General features: G+C 36.3%; 1 long non-coding RNA gene across 1 annotated transcript; it reads right to left on the reverse strand.

Annotated features, from left to right (window-relative positions):
• Positions 1-545: 545 nt before the first annotated feature.
• On the reverse strand, positions 546-18,208 carry LOC119867279. The gene is made up of 3 exons (XR_005383021.1): positions 18,176-18,208; positions 14,805-14,870; positions 546-681 (listed from the first exon to the last, which is right to left on the reverse strand). It is a non-coding gene; the product is annotated as an uncharacterized LOC119867279 (long non-coding RNA).
• Positions 18,209-23,584: the final 5,376 nt, after the last annotated feature.

Genomic DNA, 23,584 nt, shown 5'->3' on the forward strand with positions numbered 1-23,584 from the left:
GGCCAGGGAGCTGGGGGGCTGGGGGGCTGGGGGACCTGGGGGTCTGGGGCTCTGGGGGCCTGGGGGGCTGGGGAGCTGCGGGGGCTGGGGGACCTGGGCGTCTGGGGGTCTGGGGGCCAAGGGCCGGGGGGCGGGGGGCTGGCGCCGGTCCCCTCGCGGGTGCGGTCTCCGTGCGGGGCAGCCCCGGTGCCCAGCGCAGAGGCGGGGGCGGTTCCCAACCTAGAGGCCGGCACCGACGGAGAAAGGACCCCAAGGGCAAGGCCCACGGGCCTCCCAGGGACTGTGCATCCGCCCCGGGCTCCGGGAGCAGGGGGGCCGCCGGCGGGAGGGGCCTGGGGAGGGCGCCTCAGTCAGGGTCTAAAGAAAGAGCAGGAGGCCTCGTGGGTGACAGACGGGGCGGGGGGGGGGAGGGGCAGCTCCAGGGCCGGCTTTGAAAGTTGCGTGACCTCGGGCGACGGCGGCGGGGGCTCTTGGCCGCCCCCACGTGTCCCTAAACCTGGACGGAGAAGCGAGGACGGCACGTGCGGCTCCTGCGGCTGCAGCCTGGCGGCACCACCCGGCGCCCGCCGCTGCCCTCGGCAGGGCCCTCGCCCTGGGCCCCGCACCGCTGGTGACGTGCAGGGCAGCAGCCTACCAACTGGCATCCACGCATGGATTCTCCGAAGTAATGAATGGACCTGACTGAAGTAAAAAAACAAGTTAGGGAACTACCCTTATAAAGCAGGATTGAGTGTCATTTCTTTGACGAGGACAAGGAAAGAGAGAGAGAGCTCCAGAAATGGAAAAATGTTTAAATAAAAGTAAATAGACTTAGTGCCTGATCTCTATTTCCCAAAAATTAAAGGAAAAGAAATGAATAAGTCAAAGACGACTCCAAGATTTAATCCTTAAGTGACTGGGAACTCAATAGGGAGAGGAGATCTGATAAGAAGCGCTGATTTCGAATGGGAAGTATATGTTTGTTTTGGTATCTGTTAAGCTTACGGTGATGGAATCCATCCAAGAAGATAATGTTCATTGGCAACTAGTGACGGAGCTGGAACTTGGGTAAATGGACTTGAATGGTTGTTAGAAATATAAATATGTGACAACTGATGATGAGTTGCTGTAATTTGAATAGCCATTTGATCATTTTATGCACTTTAACCATTTCAAAAACAATAATCAGGGATGTCATAAAAATCCGAGTATTGTAGGGAATGTTTTTATCTCTTGTCATTTAATCCTTACACCAAAACTTCCATCAGGTTCTTATTGTTATTAACTATCTTGTAAACATGAGGCACAGAGATGTGACTTGCCCAAGTTCATATAGCTACAGACAGAGAAAGGTCACATGTGGTTTCTGGATCCAGAGCCTGAACAGTAGGCACCATGCAATACCTACTGCAGATACAAAGGGTAAATATGCTCCAAACAGTCATAGTACGGAAATTAGTTGATTCTGCTACAACGGAAAGACTGAATAATTCAATTCAAAGTTGTCTGGAAACACCATGAAATAAAATCCGTAAGATAACTGGCAAATAACATAATGATAAAATTGATTTTCGTCTTCCAGAAAAAGGAAACACTTCATTTATTCAGTGCTTATTCATTAAGGAAAGCATATCTAAAGCAAGAGCGTAAATATGATCTATGTTTATGCAGATTTAATTTTTATGAACTTTAGCTTAGTTCTTCATGTTTTCAGAGACCAAAACAATGGTTTTAACTTTGTACTGAGCTATATGCAAATTTTTGCAGTTACTGACTTAGAAGTATTTTTTAAAAACTATACATCACCTGGGAATTTTGATTACAACAATTTGCCCTTCCTACACAACGGTTATTATGACAAGACAATATGACTGAAGATAAGGCTGCAGAGTAACAGTGGATATTTAAAACTAGAACAATGGATTTTTCTCTAGATAAACTTTTCAATACACTCCTACGATTCTGAAAGTAAGTATGGGGCATGTACTATAATTATGTGTTATAGAAAATGAATAAAAGATGTTCTTCAGAAACAAATATAAAGTAATATTAAAACTCTTTTTTTGTTCTAATTTGGAACAATGCTACCACACATTTAATCCAAAATAAATTTTGCTTTAAAACATTTAGGGTCACATACAAACTAATATTAAAGCACAAATGTATTATGCACATATACACTCATAATAAAATATGGCATCAACCATTCATGATTTTTTTTTTCTTATAGGCAAAGTTAAACTACCAACATTTTCTTAATTTTTTCCACTGTGGAAACATAAGACTCATTTCAAAAAATTTTTTTAAGATTTTATTTATTTATTCATGAGAGACACAGAGAGGCAGAGACATAGGCAGAGAGAGAAGCAGGCTCCATGCAGGGAGCCCCATGTGGGACTCAATCCTGGGACTCCAGGATCACACCCTGAGCCAAAGGCAGACGCTCAACCGCTGAGCCACCCAGGCATCCCCATTTCAAATATTTATATCCTATAGATTACAGATTAGCAAATTCTCAGGAAAAAAAAAAAGGCAAGACATTGTGCCTAGTAATGAATTCCAACGAGGTTTTTTGTAAGCAAATCATATATTTTATTTCTTAAGATATCTCTAATGAACTACAATTGAATAAATAGTAAATATGCTTTAAAAATAAAGATCTTTGTTTCTCAGATTAGTAGGAGTTTATCCATAGGATTTAGCAAAAACTAGAGCAAACGTTATCAAAGATTAGATTTAGTTAGAAATTTAAATGTTTCTGGCACTGATAAAGTGAATAGTCAGGGTAACTTGGTAGAAATGTGCATGCTGCTTACAGAAATCACTTTTTTTAATGCCTAGAATAGCTAAGTTCTGTTTATCCTTGAGTAAATTAAAATAGAGACTGTAAGAGGTTAAGTGCGTATGTGTATGAGATAGTAGCCATCATCTTACCCTCACTGGATTTAATACTAAGAGCTATTGGCCTTAATTCTAAGGAACTTCTGCCCCTAATCCTGGAATGTAGGGCAGATTAAAAAAAGAAAAAACAAAATACACTGTTAGGTAATTAGAATTTTTTTTTTTTTTACCCTACCATCTCTGTGGAGCTTCCAGATTAAAAATATTAGACTTACCAAAATCACTTTTTAATATTTTGAGTTAATATCAGTTTCTCCTATTAAAGAAAAATTATCTACTTCTACAGTAGCAGTGTAGAAATATTTAGGTCATTATATATCTTCTCGGGTTAAACAAGAGGGCATTATACAGTGTTTAATTAATAATTAATCTTTATCCAAAGCTTAATAGTCCAGGGGAAAAATATACTAACCAGGAAACTGTGCCATGACATAACTGCAAAACTTCTTTGCCCACCTTGCCCGAATCGTCACTATGTCCTGCCAAGTCCACTTCCTAAAAACCAACATGAAAAATATTTGTTCCTACTTCCCAACTACCCACCAAGTGACATAACACACTACTATAATGCAGGCCCTCATTATGTTTTACTTATGATTATCTTATTTTAAAAGTTATTTTCATGGGGCACCTGGGTGTCTCAGTTAAGTGTTTGTCTCTTGATTTTGGCTCAGGTCATGATCTCAGGATTAGGAGATCAAGGCCCACCTTGCACTCCTGGCTGGGCTTGGAGCCTGCTTAAGGTTCCCTTTCTTTCTCTCCCTTGGCCCCTCCCCACCTCACAGGTGCTCACTCTCTTTCTCTCTCTCAACAACAAAAAAAAGAAGTTATTCATACTAATATATTTATTTGGGATTATTATGCCTATTATTTAATATAATGTCTAAAACAAAAATAGGGGGCAGCCCCGGTGGCCCAGCGGTTTAGCGCTGCCTTCAGCCCAGGGCATGATCCGGGAGTCCCGGGATCGAGTCCCACATTGGGCTCCCTGCACAGAGCCTGCTTCTCCCTCTGCCTGTGTCTCTGCCTCTCTCTCTCTCTCTCTCTCTCTCTCTCTCTGTCTCTCACAAATAAATAAATAAAATCTTAAAAAAAAAATAAAACAAAAATAAGAAACCTCTTCATCTAATCTCCAGAAGATATAACCAGTTTCATAATCTTATACCCATTTTCAACATAAGCACAAATATATATGTATGAGCATTCATATTTTACAAAAATCAATTCACGCTTTATTCACTGTTTTCTATTCTATTATATGCGTGCATACATGGGCGCCTACATGCATGTGTGGGTTGTTAATATTAGACTGTAATTTTTTTATGGTCTTTGGATAATACTTTGTGTTCAATACCTCAGTGTTGAAAAATTAATTTAAAACAAAGTAATACCAATAATGATAAAAAAAACTTCTAAAACTTCACATAAAATTTTGAGTGGATAACTTCTGATAGGCCATTTTTCCACTTTACTATGTGGGCTTCTAAGAATCAACTGATAAAAGACAACTTTTTACTTCCTATGACATATATATAGTGTGTGTGTGCTTAAAGATTCTATTTATTTATTCATAAGAGACGCAGACAGGGGCAGAGACAGGCAGAGGAAGAAGCAGACTCCCTGTGGGGAGCCCGATGTGGGACTCGATCTCAGGACCCTGGGATCACGCCCTGAGTCGAAGGCAGACACTCACCCACTGAGCCACCCAGGCATCCCTATAACATATATATTGCAATCCCATTTTCCTATTTAGATATTCCTTAATAAATTTAAAACTATTGGCTTATTTCTGAAAGTTATTATATCCTCACAAAACAGATAATTTAGCAAATTGGATTTTGGGGAACTGTTAAGGCAAATAACCAAAATGTGCATAAATTAAAATAAGCTATTCGGCATGCCAGATTTACATTCTGTGGTATTATAAGATCATAAAAGAAAATATACTTTAAAATACTTTTGGGGGAGAAGGATATGCACTAATTAACATCCTTTAACATGGAATATAGTTTTTGTTGAAAACCAAAGGGGGACCATTACTGGTTGTCGTGGTTGGACCTGGGTAGAAACCAGGGTCAGGGTCAGTGATATTTTCTTAAGTGTCCATGATATGTTTCAGATAGGACAGTTCCCAGAAAACTAAATATCTAAGGACTGATAATATGAAGCTTTCTACTTTCATCCACCTGATGATGTACAATACTATGTGCATATTATGTACAATATTAAAATTCTTCAATATTATAAATACAGGCAAAGTTTGAAGATATTGCAGGTTTGGTTTCAGACCACCACAATGAAGCAACTATTACAATAAAGTGAGTTGATTTTCTTGTTTCCCAGAACATAAAAAGCTAGATTTACACTGTACTGTAGTCTAAGTGTGCAATTGTCTAAAACTTAATGTACATTTCTTAATTTAAAAATATTTTATTGGGCAGCCCCGGTGGCACAGTGGCTTGGCGCTGCCTGCAGCCCAGGGTGTGATCCTGGAGTCCCAAGATCGAGTCCCACGTCGGCCTCCCAGCATGGAGCCTGCTTCTCCCTCTGCCTGTGTCTCTGCCTCTGTGTGTGTGTGTGTGTGTGTGTGTGTGTCTTATGAATAAATAAAATCTTTAAAAATATATATTTTATTGATAAAAAAATGCTAACATCATCTGAGTCATTGTTGGTGAGCTGTAACCGTTTTGCTGGTGGAAGATCTTGCCTTGATGCTGATGGCCACTCACTGACCAAGGTGGCAGTTGCTGAAAGCTGGGGCAGGGTGGGAGGAGGCCCTGGCAATTTCTTAAGACAACAATGAGATTTGACACATGGATGGATTCTTCCTCTTACAAATGATTTCTCTGTAGCATGTGCTCACTTTGATAGCGTTTTACCCACAGTAGAACTTCTTTCAAACTTGTAGTGCATCCTCTCCCACCCTGGCGCTTCTTCACCCACTAAGCTCACGTAATGTTCTTAACCCCGCGCTGCCATTTCTGCAATCATTACAGCGTCTTCACCAGGAATAGATTGTATCTCAAGAAATGACTTTCTTTGCTCACTCATAAGAAACAAAATCTCATCCATTAAAGTTTTATCATGAGATTGCGTCCCCCTCTGCAGGCTCCACTTCTGGTTCTAGGTCTCTGTATTCCCACCGTCTGCAGCCACCTCCTCCACTGAAGTCTGGAAACCCTCAGAGTCCTCCATGAGGGCTGCAATTAACCTCTTCCAAACACTGTGACACGTTGCTATTTTGACCTCTTTTCATAATCACAAATGTTGTCAATGGAATCTAGAATGGTGAATCTTTTCTGGAAGCTTCCCAGATCCATAAGTGGAATCTGCATGGTAGCTACAGCTTTGCAAAATGTATTTCTTAAATAAGGAGACTTGAAAGTCAAAATTACTCCTGTATCCACGGGTTGCAGGGTAGATGTGTTGGCAGGCAGGGAAACAACGTTCCTCTTTCAGTCCATCTCGCTCAGGGTTCTTGGGCGACCAGGTGCATTATCAATGAGCCAGCATATTTTGAAAGGAATCTCTTCTTCTGAGTTGTAGGTCTCAACAATGAATTTAAAGTATTCAGGAAACCATGTTGTAAACAGATGTGCTGTGATCCAGACCTTATATTTTTTCGTTTGCAGAGCACAGGCCAAGTAGATTTAACATAATTCTTAAAGGTCCTAGGAGTTTTGAAATGGCAAATGAGCATCAACTTCAACTGCAAGGCACCAGCTGCCTCGGCCCCTAACAAGAGAGTCAATCTGTCCTTGGAAGCTTTGAAGTCAGGCGTTGACTTCCCTTCTCTAGCTGTGAAAGTCCTGGATGGCATCTTCCAATAGAAGCAGTTTTGTCTATCTTGAAAAATCTATTGTTCGGTGTCACCACCTTCATTAATGCTCTGGGCTACATCTTCTGGACAACTTGCTGCAGCTTCTAGACAGCACTTGCTGCTTCTTTTTGCACTTTTATGTTACAGAGACGGCTTCTTTCCTTAAACCTCATGAACCAGCCTCTGCTGGCTTCAAACCCTTCTTCTGCAGCATCCTCACCTCTCTCCGCCACACAGATTGAAGAGCCAGGACCTTGCTCTGAATTAGGCTCTGGTTTGAGAAAGTGTTGTGGCTGCTTTGATCTATGCAGATGACTAAAATGTTGTCCATCTCAGCAATACGGCTGTTGGCTTTCTCGTCATTCATGTGTGCACTGGAGTAGCACTTTTAATTTCCTTCATGAACTTTTCCTTTGTATTCACACTTGGGTAACTGTTTGGCACAAGAGGCTTAGCTTTTGGCCAATCTCAGCTTTCAACACATCTTCCTCACTAAGTTTAATCATTTCTCACTTTTGATTTAAAGTGAAAGATATGCAACTTTTTCTTTCACTCAAACTCTTGGAGGTCATTGTAGAGTTACTAATTGGCCTGATTTTATTTATTTATTTTTATTATTATTATTTTTTTTATTTTAATATTATGTCTTGGGGAACACGGAGGCCCAGGGAGAGGGAGAGACGTGAGGGAACAGCCAGTCTGTGGAATAGTCTGAACACACTCATGTACTGGTGGAGCTCGCCGTTTCATACGGGCACAATTTGTGGTGTCGCAAAACAACTAGAATAGTTACTTCAAATCATCCTAATCAGATCGCTATAACAAATCACCATGACAAATACAATAATCATGAAAAAGTTTGAAATTTTGTTGGAATTACCAAAATGGGACACAGAGACAGAAAGTGAGTAAAAGCTGTTGGAAGAAAAGGTGCCGATAGACTTGCTCAGTTCAGGGTTGGCACAAAACTCCAATTTGTAAAAAAAAAAAAAAAAAAAAAAAAAAAATGCAGTATCTGCAAAGTACAATAAAACAAGGTCTGCCTGCAAGTGCATCTCTAAAAAGCACTTCCAAATCTCTACACAGTTCAGCCCCAGGCAAAGTCACAGTGACCTCAGTAGTCCTATTTACATAACAATGTCTCTGCTTCCCCAACTGATGTCTAGAAAAAGTGGCCCATTCCTACTGTTTCAGTTCTCAGCCTCCTTTCCTTTTTTGTGAGTTGTCTCCAGTCAAAAGTCTACCCTACTCAACTCACAAAATGCTTTGAAAAATAACCAGAGAGAATCCTCAAATTCTCCAGATATGTTCCACAGCATTTCTTTTGTTTGTTTCCTTATTTTATATGGCACTCTATGAGCCTGGTCCCAGGCCCCTTCATCATCAGATTTGCTTACTTAACATTCTCCTGTGCTCAACAGTTTGGCCTTTATCCTTCTTTTCTTTTCTTTTCTTTTCTTTTCTTTTCTTTTCTTTTCTTTTCTTTTCTTTTCTTTTCTTTTCTTTTCTTTTCTTTTCTTCTTTTCTTTTCTTTTCTTCTTTTCTTTTCTTTTCTTTTCTTTTCTTTTCTTTTCTCTTTTCTTTTCTTTTTTTCTTTTCTTTTCTTCTTTTCTTTTCTTTTCTTTTCTCTTTGTACACTTCTTTTAATAGCTCCCTCAATCTCATAGCATGTGAAATCACACTCTACACCAAGGGTTCAAATCTACAGTCTACTTCCATTCAGAGTCCCTGTCACCCATTTCTAATCACTTGTTTGCTGAATATTTCTGTTTGGACATCTTACTATCCTAGAAAGCACAGCCTATGTTCAAATATTTATTGTCTTAATCACACCTCCTCTCTCCATCCCAGCCTCCTTCACTCTCTCACTGCCTGTACAATAAAGTCTAACTTCTCTAGCCTATCATTTTCAAGTAAACTTCCATCCTTATTGCAATGTTTATCCTTATTCCATTCTTCTGCTTACTCATCTTTCTAATAGTTATGTAAGCTTCATTTCACTTGGACATTCACTTAGTGCCCCCCAAGAAATTTTGTGATTCTCTTTCTCTTTTCCGTATACCATTCCAATTACTTATAATTTTCTCCTAGTTCCTGACTTACCTAAAACTATTCATTCTCAAAGAACATCTTAAGTCTCCAAATAAGTGCCTCTATTATGCTATCAAACTCTATATATCTCTTTAGTATCATTTATCACAATCCTTAATTACCAAATTTGTATTTATGAATATGTGCATTCATATTTATGAATTTATGACTCATATATGTAATATATATAATTTTATATATAACCTACATATAAAATCTATGTTTTGGAAGACCAGAAAGACCAGTATAATTTAAGCTTTCCTTTACCAAGATACATATCAGGAAATAATTCCCACTGACTCTCATTTTTGTGAATGTCTTGTGAATAGAAGTATCCTAAAATGACCCTCTAATTAATTACATTTCTGTGTAATTCCCTCCTTGTGAGTGTGAGAGAAAACATTGACTCATTTCTAGGTAGCAGAAGATAGCAAAAGCAATGGAATACTCATGCCTCGCCTAGATTATGTTATACGGTAAAGATGATGGAATAGTCATTCCCATGATTATGTGTAAGACTCTATCATAGCACACTAGACTCAGAGACTCCTGCATGCTTTATAAAAGTTAGCCACCGTGGGGGTGCCTGGGTGGCTCAGTCAGTTAATTCTGACTCTTGATTTTGGCTCAGGTCATGATCTCGGGGTCATGAGATCAAGCCCTGCACTGGGCTCTGTGCTGGACATGGAGCCTGCTTAAGATTCTTTCTCTCCCTCTTTGCCTGTCTCCCTCTTCTTGCCTGCATGTGCATGTGCTCTCTCTCTCACTCTCTCTCTCTCTCACTCTTATACCATAAGAATCTGATCTCGGCCAAGAGCCAAATGGGCCTAAAAGAGAATCCTGAGATACAGAAAAGAACTTAACCTAGTTGACACTTTGAGACTTTACGCAGAGGATCTTGTTACCATGCGCAGACTCTTTACCTATGGGAACTATGAGATTATAAATATGTTTTACAAAAAAATAAAAAAATTTAAAAAAATAAATATGTTTTACTCCACTAAGTATGTGGTGATTTGTTGAAAAGCAATAGAAAACTAATACAGACACCAATGGCTTTTGTTCAGAACTATCTTGTCCAGAATGACTATTTGGCAAGTGACTCTGGAATAATAGTTTCTCTCTACAAATGAAGACAGAGTCATTTACTAATCAGTATAATGAATGTCTCCTCCTAGAGCAAAGGGCAAATTTGCTTACTGGCCATAGTAATAGATTCAAGGTCCCTAAGCCCAAGGTTCCTCAGCCATGATGCAAAGCCACTACCTAAGAAGCATCTACTTGTCTCCCTTCATGTCACCTCCATGAGACTTGGAATACGAGGAAAACTAACCCATATATGAAGATCCTTCTTGCTGTGCTGTTAAGTATAAAGACTTCCAAGAACAGGAGACTCATACCCTCTGCCATTATCCACGAAACTGGCAGGGTAACTTATTAGTTTGCACATAGGGTAAAATCTCAGAACCTTCACAGTTCTTGACAAGCTCTGCCTTATTCACTTTTGGATTTCCAACATCTATTATGAGGCTCACCATAATGCTTAACATATAGCAGGAGAGCAACATAAAACTTTTAAGGTGATAAATTAACTAATGAATCCGGTACAACTTCTATAATCTAAAGGAACTTTTCTCCATAAAATATTATGTCTTTTATAATCTGTGTAATTAACTTAAAATTCAATTTTATATAATCTTTATTAATAAATTTTAAATACATAAATTTTAGATTTAATTTTTTATTCCCCAATAAATCATATACTTTTTGAGAACATGGATTTTTCCCCTAGTCTTTATATATAGTGGCCACAGAAGATAGCACTGAATAGATTATGGGTCTTTAATAAATGCACTCATTGATTTATTAAACTTGATTTTTAATGTTGTCACACACAATTTCAGAAAACAGATCTTTCTACATCATTTGCAGCTCACCTCCTAACTAATATGCCCTTTTAAAAAAATTAATAAAAGGTGATCACTAGCTATTTGAATAATATTCAACTTTTTAAATAAAAAGACTTCTGGTGGTAAGCAATTTCTTTGGAAATATTTAGATTATCAATATGAGTGTTATTAATAATATCCTCACACTTACCTATGGCATACAGGCCTAGGATACTATGTTCTCAAGAAGGCTAATTTGAGAATGTTATTATGTTAGAATAAATTATACAAAATTATTTTTCTCATTTTGTATGTGTTGAATGACATTCACATGAAGTATCTAATAGTCACTAGGTAGGATAGGTAATTTGCTATGAATGAGGAAGGTAAAACATATGAGTCACACACACACACACACACACACACACACACACATGAAAGACTACTACTAAAAGTAGGTGTGTCAGGCCATAGCCCAGAGAATCTTTAGGTATGATGTCTGTTTTATGACCCATATGAAGTAAAGGAGAAACCATGGAAATCTTAACTGCAAAGTTAGAGAAGTATATACTTTGGGCTTAAAATATAGTCTCCAAGTCTCTTTAGTTGGGCAAAATAAGCTCTCTTGGAATTTGTTAATGGTCTTGGTATTTTCTATCTTCATCTCAAGACTTCAGTTTAATTTGGAATCCCCTGAGATGAAGCTGAGAAGGAAAATTTGTTTCAGTATGCACCTGTATCTAAAGAAAATGCTCATCAGGTAAGAGACAGCTTAAGTGTAGCAATTTATCTAATTTGAAAGTTTCCTCCAGTAAGTGCCTTTGTCATTTTACACCTGATGCTTAAAATTCAAAATGGCAGTTGCAGCAGCAGCTCAAACCTACTAGAAAAATGAGAACCTGGACAGCTCTACCCTAACAGTCCAACACTTCTATCCTAAAAGTATCCAATGACTGACTTCAGGAGGCATTTGAATCCCCTGAAATTTTGTGTATGTGTTTATTTTGTATTATGAGCATATTTTTTTAGGGAAAGTTTTTATAGGTTTGATCAGACTCTCATGGTTTAAGGAAAGGAATTGAGATTATAAGCACAGACTGGCTATCCTAGAATCTGGATTAGAAGGCGACTAAATTTAAGGACATTTTGAAATGAATGAATAATTTTCATTCTTGTTACAAAACAGTATGTAACTTATTATATCATTTCGCACTGAGGAAAACTTTCTTATAAATCTAGTTATTTAATCAACAGGAATGTGTCCATTCACAAATCCTTTCCTATGACCACATACTAGATTTTATTAATAATAACTGGACCATCTCCAAAATCTTGATTTCAAGCATTGAATTCTTTCACTGATCCTCTAAGCACACCAACTACACTGCCTACACTCTAAAGACTCTTGGATTTCTTCGGGGTTTCCAATGTGCATATTCCCTCTCATCTCTCACCTCATGTTCATGCTTCCCTTTGTAATCAATTTAAATTTCATGACTCATTATTATAACCATTTCTGTGCACATTCCCACAACTACTTTGCTCATTTCTCTAATAATTTATATTTACTTGACCAAAGCCTCACCCCTGAAGATACTAAAGCTCAAGATGCCTGGTTCAAGTATGGATTGTTTATAAGATATCTCAGGCCCACTGTTGCACCTGTGCATGATCCTGTTTTCCATCACCTTTCACCTAACCCAATAGCTTGTTCTTAAAATCTTCACTTTCTCTCCTGCATCATGGTTTTCCATATTTATCAGGCAATATTTATAACTGTATAGATGTGCCTTAGAGTAAGATTGGGGATTTTTCAGTAGAAATATATTTAGGATAGGGCAGAGGAAAAGAAGAGTGCATTTGTAAAGGGTATTTTCAATAGAGATGCATTAGTAGTATATCACAGAATATAAGCTGGGTCAGAAGGGAAAGACAAAGAAGGATCTTGTGCAGTGGAAAAGTGATGAAATCAATGGGTCTCTACTCTTAATGGAGGTCAAAGAATTATTGGATACTGTAAAAATGGGGATGAGCTGGAAGTTGCTGGCCATAGTATAGAATGACTAAAATTGAGACATGAGCTGGGATATAATTATTTTTAATGGGAATATCTTGAGTAGTGAAGAAGTGGAGTAGAAGAAAAGCGACTGAGGGGATCAGAGTTTTGGTGAATAATTAACAGGGTTATAGAAGACACTAAAAATCAAGGCAAGAGTAATGATGGAAAGAAATGCAAAAAGCCTTTCACAAATGTGGCATGAAGGTGGGAACTGACATAGAAATAAGCTAATGACATTAACAAGAAGAGTTCAGACTGGAGCTTGGTCTCATAGCATGCACTTCAGAGATATTGAGATAATGTGGGAGAGAAAGGAGAATTTGTTTGGAAAAACAGCAAATGGAAGCACAGAGGACACCACTCCCCATAAGACCTGAAGTCACATGAGAGCGAGAAGGAAAAATGTCTCCACTTGACAGAACTGTAGGGGAGGTGTGTCCTCAGTGAACAGCTGAATTTCCAGAAGAAAAAGAAATAGAAGGGATATTCAAAAGTAGGTTGACAAAGACAAGGTTACTAGTCCCCCACAGATCTCAAGGGGCTCTGGGAGTTAAATTGTCATGAAATCCTTGGGTCATCTATTAAAATGAGCTGTTCTAAGTGGATATTAAAATTATCCCTCGTTTATATTCACCAGCCCCAGGAATATAATCTAGTCTTTTTAGTGCATTCATAAGCCATTTAATAATTTTACCTGATTAAATATATTTATGTTTGAATCCCAGCCAAGAGAGTGAATCAGAACTTACTCATTTGTGTGATAACACACTTACAGGGAAAAATAGAGCTGTACTGTGTGTTGTACTGTTGAATTTATCCTTTATAGATTTATAGATTTATAGATTCAACTTGAACTAATTAAATTTCTATCCAATCTGAATAGCAAATCCAAAATATCACGATAAAAAATATAGTAAAGGTTTTGCAGACTTGCTTTTGTCTTGAATTATTTATTACCAGTCACTTAATGATAAAATTGAATCAGAAACAAATTTTTCATTGTTTCAAAGAACCTACTTAGTATTCCATCTACCAAAAACCTGTTTTATAATTGATACTCAGCCCTAGGAATCAAGAGTACCTATACAAGGAAATGTGTAATTACCAGTTTATATTCTTTTTACAACTAAAAAGTCATTTGTGAAATTCCTTAATGCCAGAAAGTGCATGATGAATAAAGAATTGGAATAAAGGTGATGGTATCTGCTTACAGGATTGTGTCTTTGCATTGTGGTAACCTTATGGCCATCTTCCTGCAATAGTGTGTATCTGTCAAGGGACTTTAAGATTCAGCTGGTAGGCTGCCTTCTGGAAATTTTACAGTTGAAGAAGGATAACAAAACTATGTCACTAAACAAAAGAAAGTATTCTCAATTTGTTTTGGTGGAGACAAAAAATAACCTATTAATTTTATGTTTATTTTTAGTTAGAACATTTCCCATAGCCAGTGCCAACTTTGATTCACCTAGAGAATGAGCATATAAAAAAATAAGGGCAAGAATAGTTAATAATTGCATAGTAGCAATAGAAAACTGTATTAATATCTTCTCTAAGGGAGGCATTATTATCTCCTCTATTTTACACGTGAGGATCAAGAAGGTTAAAGAAATTAAATTATTTGTTCGAAACCTTAATAGCCAGTAACAAGCTTTTCTGAGGCTACGCCTTCACATATCACAAGAACATACTGTTTATACATCTCACCCTAGGGTGTTTCTAAAGCCATTTATTTAAAATATTAATATGGTACTTGAAAATAAGAGGCTAAGTGTGAGAGATAAAGAAATGAGAGATTACAAAAAAAGGAAAAGTGAACATTACACAAAAAGGTTTGTCAACACTGAGAGAAGCTTGAAGAATGCATGCCTGGGAAAACAGATTGGTTCAGTCTGAAAGCTATGCAAAGAGAACTGGCGCTTAAAAGGATTTAGTGGGATAAAGAAGTTTAGTGGAATAATGTGGAGAAGAAACATAAAGAATAGCAAGAAGAAGCCAAAAGCTTTCTTTATTATGTCAGTTTTCATTTTTGACTGTGGAAAATCAAGGATATGCTATGCTGACTCACCTGGCGTGTGGGCTGACTTCTCTTTGGAATGCCCAGAACCGACCCTCTGACTTTTGGCCTTCAATCCTGGAAAGACAATTAAAAACCCTTAACTGGAGTTTTCCATTTTTTGACTGGGCATTTCATGTTTTTAATGGATTGAGCTGGAATAGAGCCAGGTAATTTCCAAATGACAAGTTATTTCCCTAGAAGAGAAATAATTTATTCCGAGGAGAGGGCCTGGCAAGTATGAATCTTAACAGTGGACCCATTTTTCTTTTTTAAAATTGTCTTCCAAAATGAGTTTTAGGGTTGAGAGGTTACTTTTCAAGTTTTTTTTAAAGTAACACAAGTCGGAAAAACAAATAATTTATATTGCTGGTTATAAAAACATGTTTTTAAATATATAGCTATCCATTAGCTCAGCTTAAACTAAAAATAATTAAAACAAGTATAGAAAACATATTAATAAACAATACTAGGTACCTATCTTGATATTAAGAGGAATATATATTTTAAAAGACTTACATCTGAAAAGTATCAAACTTTGAATTAAATCATTGGCAATAAATCTGTAGCAGCTTGAATCATGGAAGAAGTAATGTTCGAATTACTAGTAAATAAGAGTGTTATGAAGAGGGAGGGGACCTTTTGTAAAGTATAGTGTTCAGGGCAACATTATTATTGCAATCAACTGTTCAGAAAGACCACAGTTCAGTTTAAGAAACAAACAAGTATAGGGAAAAAGAGAGAGAGAGAGAAGTAAACCATAAACAGACTTAACTATAGAGAATGAACTGATGGTTGCTGGAGGGGGGTGGGTTAAATAGAGGATGGGGATAATGGAGAGCACTTCCGATGAGCACTTGGTATTATATGCTAAGTGTTGAATCATTAAACCATATACCTTAAACTAATAGTACACTGTATGTTAACTAACTGGAATTTAAATAAAAAGTGAAGAATAAATAAATAAATACAAGTATAGTTGAACACGATGGGCCTGGGGTAGATCACTGTTCACTTATATTTATTTTTCATTCTTAATACTTGAGAGTATACTTATTTTCCTGGTTTATTTTCTTGATATAGCAAATGGCATTTCCCGAAGGTTTATCTTATATAACAGTTTTTGCTTTATTCATCAAGATTTATAATAGAGAAAAGAATACTTTTACATCCATGAAGTCCTCACTGCCCAGGTAAACTCCTTAACAAAGTTCTGTTGGAGTGATTTGCTTTTTTGTGACCCCAAACCCGTGCATGAGATATTAGTAAAGTATAATTCTAATTAGTAAAGTGTAATATTCTAAACTGAAAAGATGCAAATGGTTCAGAACTATTTGTTTTACCTTCTAAACAATTACCTAGAATGAATTAAACAAATATATTGTTTAATGCAAACAAGTAAGTAGTTGATTGATCATTTTTTACACCAGGTAAGCTACCGCACGAAGTTGGGACAGTGGTTTTTTTGTCTGTTGTGTTTTTTTTCTTTTTGACCTACCGAGCATCTGCAACTTTACTTTGTATCATATTCTCCAAAATACTTAATTAGACTTTTGGACCACTACTTAGGAAGCAGGTAAAAACCTGCCTTCATGCAGTGGTGCTTTTATCAGTTTCATTTCCTATATTGGGGATATCTAGGAAGTTCATGTATTTGTACTTTTTCCAAAACTGCTTCAGAATATAGAATACAATTGCTTTGCACAAGAAGCACTGACTGAATGGTTTGTTTTTGCTGTTGCCTGAAAGCCAGTTTTACTCTTTCCCTGGAAAAACTTAAAGATCTGAAGTAACTGCAAAAATCTCTTTTGAAGTTGGTCAGAGTTCTGAGCTGAAGTAAATTCTCCTGGGAAAAGACCAAAACACAAAACCTTCCAAATAATTTCTAGAATTGTTTTGCTCTATCATATGTTCAGCATCCAAAATTTTATCAAATTTTTAAAGATATTGTTGATATAGAGATACTTTTGAAAAATTTATCAATTTGTACACCTATTAAATAGCTACTGGGACCAAGTATTCATTAAAATATTTAGAAGGCCCAAACTTTGAAGGTTATTAATATTTGAGTATAGCTGTTCTGCCATTTACACAGTAAACCACAATCTTTGATAATCTTTGACATATTGCCAACTAGTATGTACTCTGTAAATTACTTCAACATGTTCACATAAAACATCCATTTAACTGGAACTGTTGTAACATAGACAATACTTAGCACTATGCAAAGTAAAATCAGCTTTTTTTCTTTACTGTTTTTCTGTAGAGAGAGTCATTAATTTATATTATTGGTTGGTACAATCATATTGGTTGATGAAATGTATAGTTCCTCTCATATTTCCCTTCATTGTGAATCTTGAGCTATTACATTAATTGCCTTTTAAATAGAAGTAATAATTGTTTTCCCATTTTTATCATGATACCTCTTTTCTTTCTTTTTTTACTTTTTTTTTTTTATCTTGGCCCGTTTTGCATTTTGACTTTAGGTGAATAAATACAAGAAACAGCCTAAATGGAAACACTAATTTAATGATAATGTCTTCTAGGTGTAGATCTTTCTGCTCTGTTGGAAAGAAAGTAAATATTAAAGGCAATGGACACTCAAAAATACTGTTTCATCATTCTGTTTGAACCCTCGAGGTACTAAAGGTAAGATACCAAGGGGAAAAGATTGGAATCAAAATGTACAAGTGACTGTACATATTTGATGTCACTTTGTTCTCTGGAATTTCTGCTTATTGTCAGAGAAAGCAAATTCTTTCAAGGCATGAAAATTGAGTTTTATTTTGTGATATTGTTTTAGTGGGGATTCTTTTAACAAAGTATCTAAGACTTTCAAACTATTGAAGTTGCCTTAAAAAGCAATAGGGTTTATCCTGGGGCCAACAGGTAAAAATCTATAAAGACAGGCTAAAAAAGATTAAGTGCTCCCTTGGGAAGAACATAATTAAGAAAGATTTCACTGAAATACACAGAACTGAACATGATAGAAATAATGTCAAGCAGACTATTTTCCACTTAAAGAAGATAACAAGATGAGGGTTCAGGAATGGGACTGGGGGAAAGAGGAAATTCAAGGCAGATGTCAGGAAGTACTTTTTCATAAAATGGACCACAAGTACTGGGGGAAGAAGTCTGAATGGAAAAACTAAAGGTAGAGTGAAATCATTGGCTGTAGTGGTTGAAGAAACTTGAATACATGTTTTAAATGTGGAATATAAAATAAGAGAATACAGAATTATTTTTACAGTTTGACATGCTTATTTTTAACTTCAATTAAACAGGTCAAAATAAACAGTCATGCAAATCAAACTAGATATAAATCATTAAAAAGAAAAAAAAAAAGGCCTTACTAGTTTTACTAAATAAATTCCTTGACCTACCCCCTGTAAGTCACTAACTCCAACTAATTCCAAAGTGACTTTAGAATTGACATTGTCCTTTTTATTCCAAATGATTATGACAGGACCTCTCATCAGGCACCAATGTTCTATCTCTGAGTTTTCTTGAATATAATCACTTTACTTAAAGTCATAGAATCATACACTTTTGAGACTTGCCAGTATCATAAAAATCTTTGTATTTAATTCTTTATGCTCTTTATTTAATTTTTTTATAGAAATTAAATTAATAAAAGTTAAACTGCAGTTTCCAAACTGCAGTGTCCAAAATCAGAACTTCTAACACCTTTTCATAATTTCATGTCCTAGGGGAACTCAGAAACAACATGTCCAAGACTCTTTTCTTCCTTCTGTTTCTAAACTGTATTGATATATTTTGCATATTTCTATCCCCAGACCCAGAATCATCAGTTATTCTTGGAAACCCTTCTTCTTTTTAGTGTGGAAGAGGTTTTTTTTTCTTTTTATAATTAATATACAATGTTAATTTAGTTTCAAGTGTACAGCATATTGATCCAGCAATTCTATGCATTACTGAGTGCTCACCTGATAAGTGTAGTCACCATCTGTTATATACAACATGATTACAATATTATTGACTATATTTCTTATGCTGCACTTTGGGGAATAACTTTTGCAAAACATAATCTTGGCTTTGTTATTAGGCAGAATTAGAAACTACTTAATTTAAAAGATTGTGAGCTCCTGCTGGACTCCATTTCATAATACCATGCAATCATTTTGATTTTGAAATCACATTTCTTGTATCTTATGGGTTCCTGACAATATTAACAAAATTATTTATATGCTTTTTTCTCAGCACACACACAAAATTTTCAAATAAAAATATCAATATTGCAACCTACAATGAGTCTTAGGCTGCTTTAATTTTTAGAATAGACTCTATTAAGTATGAGATTCCCAATCTAAATTCTGAAAAGCATCAGAAGTAGTTATTTTCTCCATGCAGTATGTCAGCAACTTGAAAAACACATTTTCCAGTTGGCTTTCTACTTTTAGGAAATTTCTTCCATTGAATTTTCCTTTCTAATTCCATTTTACTTTTTGAATATTTAGAATGGTTTATTATTTCAAAGTCAATATTATATAAAACATAATAGAGAAATATTCCCATCCTGCCTTCTCTCCCATGCTCTCCTTTCACAAAGATAATGATTTATTAATGTTCCTCTTTCTAATTAAATGTTGCTATTTGCAAACTTGTGGTTTGCATTATGGTAACTCTACCTATCCAATTGTGAAAACCTAGAACCAGAGAATCATTTTTTTTTACTTGTTTAAAAACTTCTTCTCATAGATTTTTAAAATCTTTTCTCTCATCTTAAAAAAAAGGGGCGGGGGGCAGCCCTGGTGGCTCAGCGGTTTAGTGCTGCCTTCAGCCCAGGGCATGATCCTGGAGACCCGGAATGGAGTCCCATGTCGGGCTCCCTGTATGGAGCCTGCTTCTCCCTCTGCCTGTGTCTCTGCCTCTGTGTGTGTGTGTCTCTCTCTCATGAATAAGTAAATAAAATCTTCTTAAAAAATCAAATAAAATCTTTTTTCTCTTCAATTTATGCAATAGTGGTTTTTTTTACATCTAACAGTCATCAAACTATGACCCTACCAACAATCATTTCTCCCTCCAAAGTATCATCCACAGAACCCAAAGTCATTTTTATTTAAATACATACCATGATTCTTTCATTGATTCCATATTGCCTCCAGAGCCAAGATTTAAATTCAGATTTTCACTGAAAAAATAAATTCTTTTTCTATTATAGATATTTGCCTAAGTCCAAGATGTCTATTTTTAAATTAATTAATTGATTTTTATTTGAATTTTGGTAGTTAACATACAATGCAATATTAATTTCTGGAGTAGAATTCGGTGGTACATCACTTACATATAATAATACCCAGTGCTCATCACAGCAAGTGCCCTCTTTAACACCCATCACCATCTAGCCCATTCCCCATCTACCTCCCTCCATCAACTCTCTGGTTGTTCTCTTGTTAAAACTCTCTTACAGTTGTTTCCCTCTCTCTCTCTCTTTTTTTTTTCTTTTTCCCCTTTCCCTACATTCTGTTTTCTTTCTTAAATTCCACATATAAGTGAGATCATATGATATTTGTCTTTCTCTGACTTATTTCCCTCAGCATAATACACTCTAGCTCCATCCATGTCATTGCAAATGGCAAAATTTCATTCTTTTTATGGTTGAGTAATATCTATATATCTATATCTATCTATCTATCTATCTATCTATCTATCTATCTTTTTTTTCTATCTATCTATCTCTCACATCTTCTTTATCCATTCATTAGTTGATGGACATTTGGGCTCTCTCCATAATTTGGCTACTGTTGATAATGCTGCCGTAAACATTAGGGTGCAAGTACCCCCTTTGAATCTGTATTTTTGTATTCTTTGGGTCAATACCTAGTAGTGCAATTGCTGGATCATAGGGTAGCTCTATTTTTAACTTTTTGAGGAAATTCCATACTGTTTTTCACAGGGGTTGTACCAGTTTGCAGTCTCACCAACAGTGTGAGAGGGTTCCCCTTTCTCTACATCCTCATCAACACTTGTTTTCTCTGTTGTTAATTTTAGCCATTCTGACAGGTGTGAGGTGATATCTCATCATAGTTTTGATTTGTATTCCCCTGATGATGGGTGATGTTGACCATCTTTTCATGTGTCTGTTAGTCATCTGAATGTCTTTTGTGGAGAATGGTCTATTCATGTCTTCTGCTCATTTCTTTTTCTTTTTTTTTTTGCTTTAAATATTTTTTTTAAGTGAAAGGACACCAACCACACTCCTACTCAATTAAGAGAAACACTTTTACAATCCTGAGGTCTTTTATTTTCTTTACAGTTATCATGCCATGAATTCATAGGGAATGGGTTCCAGCAGTTCAGGCTCCTTTCCATTGGTTCTCACAAAGTGTGCTTCTCTGGGTGGGGCAGGCTGGCACTTCAGTTGGACCCAAGTACCTTTCTCTTTGGCTTCCTTCTTTTTCTGATCATTTTCCTTCACAAAGCTTCAGGAAGCTATCTCGGCTCTTTGAGTGTGTAATATGCTCAATGTGGACATTAATTGTCTTGGCAAGAATCTTGCCCTTAACTTGTTTGTTTACAACAATGCCAACAGCATGCTGAGTAACATTGTAGACCCTTCCAGTTTTGCCATGGTAACATTTGTGGGGCATTCCTTTTTGAACAGTGCCCATTCCCTTGAATGTCCACAATATCACCTTTCTTATAGATTCGCATGTATGTGGCCAAAGGAACAACTCCATGTTTTCTAAAAGGCCTAGAGAACATATAGAGGGTACCTCTCCTCTTTCCCTTTGTGTTGGTCATTTTGGCGAATTACTGGAAGATGGTGGTTCCGGCCGAAAGGCCTTCTGCTCATTTCTTAACTGGATTATTTATTTATTGGATGTTGAGTGTTATAAGTTCTTTGTAGATTTTGGATACTAATCCTTTATCAAATATATCATTTGCAAATATCTTCTCCCATTACATAGGCTAGATACCTTTTGGCTCTGTTGATTGTTTCATTTGCTGTGCAGAAGCTTTTTACTTGATAAAGCTTGTATGGAACCACAAAAGACCTCAAATGGCCAAAGTAATTCTGAAAAAAGGAAAACAGAACTGAAGGATCATGATTCTGGATTTCAAGCTGTATTACAAATCTGTGATCATCAAGACAGTATGGTACTGGCATAAAAACAGACACATGAATCAATGGAACAGAATAGAGAACCCAGAAATGGACCCACAACTGTACTGCCAACTAGTCTTTGGCAAATCAGGAAAAAATAACCATTGGAAAAAAGACAGTGTCTTCAACAAAAGGTGTTGGGAAAACTGAACAGAAAAAGAATGAAACTGGACTTTCTAACACTATACACAAAAATTAATTCAAAATGAATAAAGATCTTAATATGAGTCAGGAAATGGTCAAAATCCTGGAAGAGAAACCTCTTTGACCTTGGCCATAGCAACTTCTTACTAGACATATCACCACAGGCAAAGGAAATAAAAGCAAAAATGAGCTAAAATGTCTTAATACCCAATGCATTTCTAAATCACCTTCCTTGCTACCAATTTTCTTGTGTGCAGAAAAAACTTTCATACTACATAAAAATCGCATAATATATTGTACAAGAATAAACATTGCCGTACAACAACAAAAATAACCTTTTATGAGCTTTAATAATGTTTTGAGTTGCGTAATACATATCTAATGATAAAATTAGCAAGCATAGCCCTAAATTTTTTAGCCACTGATCTACAGAATTTGCCTAAATCCCTATATAGCCCATTTGGGGTGGACCCATGAATTTGGGTTCTTAATCTAAGACCTTAAGCAACATTCAAAAAAATTGAGATTTCATGTAAAGGTGGAGATACATAATAGAATGCATGGATTCACACACACAAAAAACCCCACCTTCCTACAAACTCCTTTATATATTTCATACTTTGTAATTGAAGTCTTTTTTTTTTTTTTAAGATTTTATTTTTTTAAGTAATCTCTACACCCAACATGGGGCTCAAACTCACAACTCTAGGAGGGTGGGTTGCATGCTCCACCTACTGAGCCAGCCAGACATTCTTTGTCTTTGATGTCTTGGACAGAGTTTCCTGGTGAATAGAATTACCATTGATTTCATGTAACTGTTGTGATTCATAAAACACAAATGTTTGTGGGTCTTTGATTTAAAGTTTTAGCCTAAAGCGATGTCTTTAATGGGACATAATTTGGTTTGATTATTTGTGGTGTGTTTATATTCCTAATACCCATTTTATTATTCATGAAACTTTCAAGTTGAGAGACTGCATATACACACCTAGCCTAATATTAAAAACTTACTGATATTTTATTTTAACTGTCCTAACTTGGCAAATAAAACCCTGGGACAATAATCTAGTTATGTACCAATTTCCTTCTGTAAGTACAAACCATGCTCATCTAATGTATTTTGGGCTTATAAAAAGTAGTAAAGTACCTATATTGAAATCATATTACACACTTGGTGAATGTGCAATAATTATGTTAATTACATATTTAAAATTTATTCATTCATAAAGGGTTTTACTAATCATTAAATTCATGTAATTATTCCAGGCTATGGGGGATAGAGGGCATCAAAATGAATAAAACTTGCATTACTATTTTTTTTTTGCATTACTATTCTTAAGGAGTTTACAATACAGAAAGGGCAAAAGCATAATAGTAACTGGCTGTAAAGTAGTATAAAACAAATGCTATAAAATTCCCTTACTCCTCCCTACCAAAGGAACCAAAACAGATGAGGGGAAAACAAAATTACTTAAGATTTTTGTGGTGGGATTTCAGCTCTTAGAAGAGAGCTTGAGAG

The sequence above is a fragment of the Canis lupus genome, chromosome 33, assembly GCF_011100685.1.
Source record: "Canis lupus familiaris isolate Mischka breed German Shepherd chromosome 33, alternate assembly UU_Cfam_GSD_1.0, whole genome shotgun sequence".
In the NCBI taxonomy this organism is placed as follows: Eukaryota; Metazoa; Chordata; class Mammalia; order Carnivora; family Canidae; genus Canis; species Canis lupus.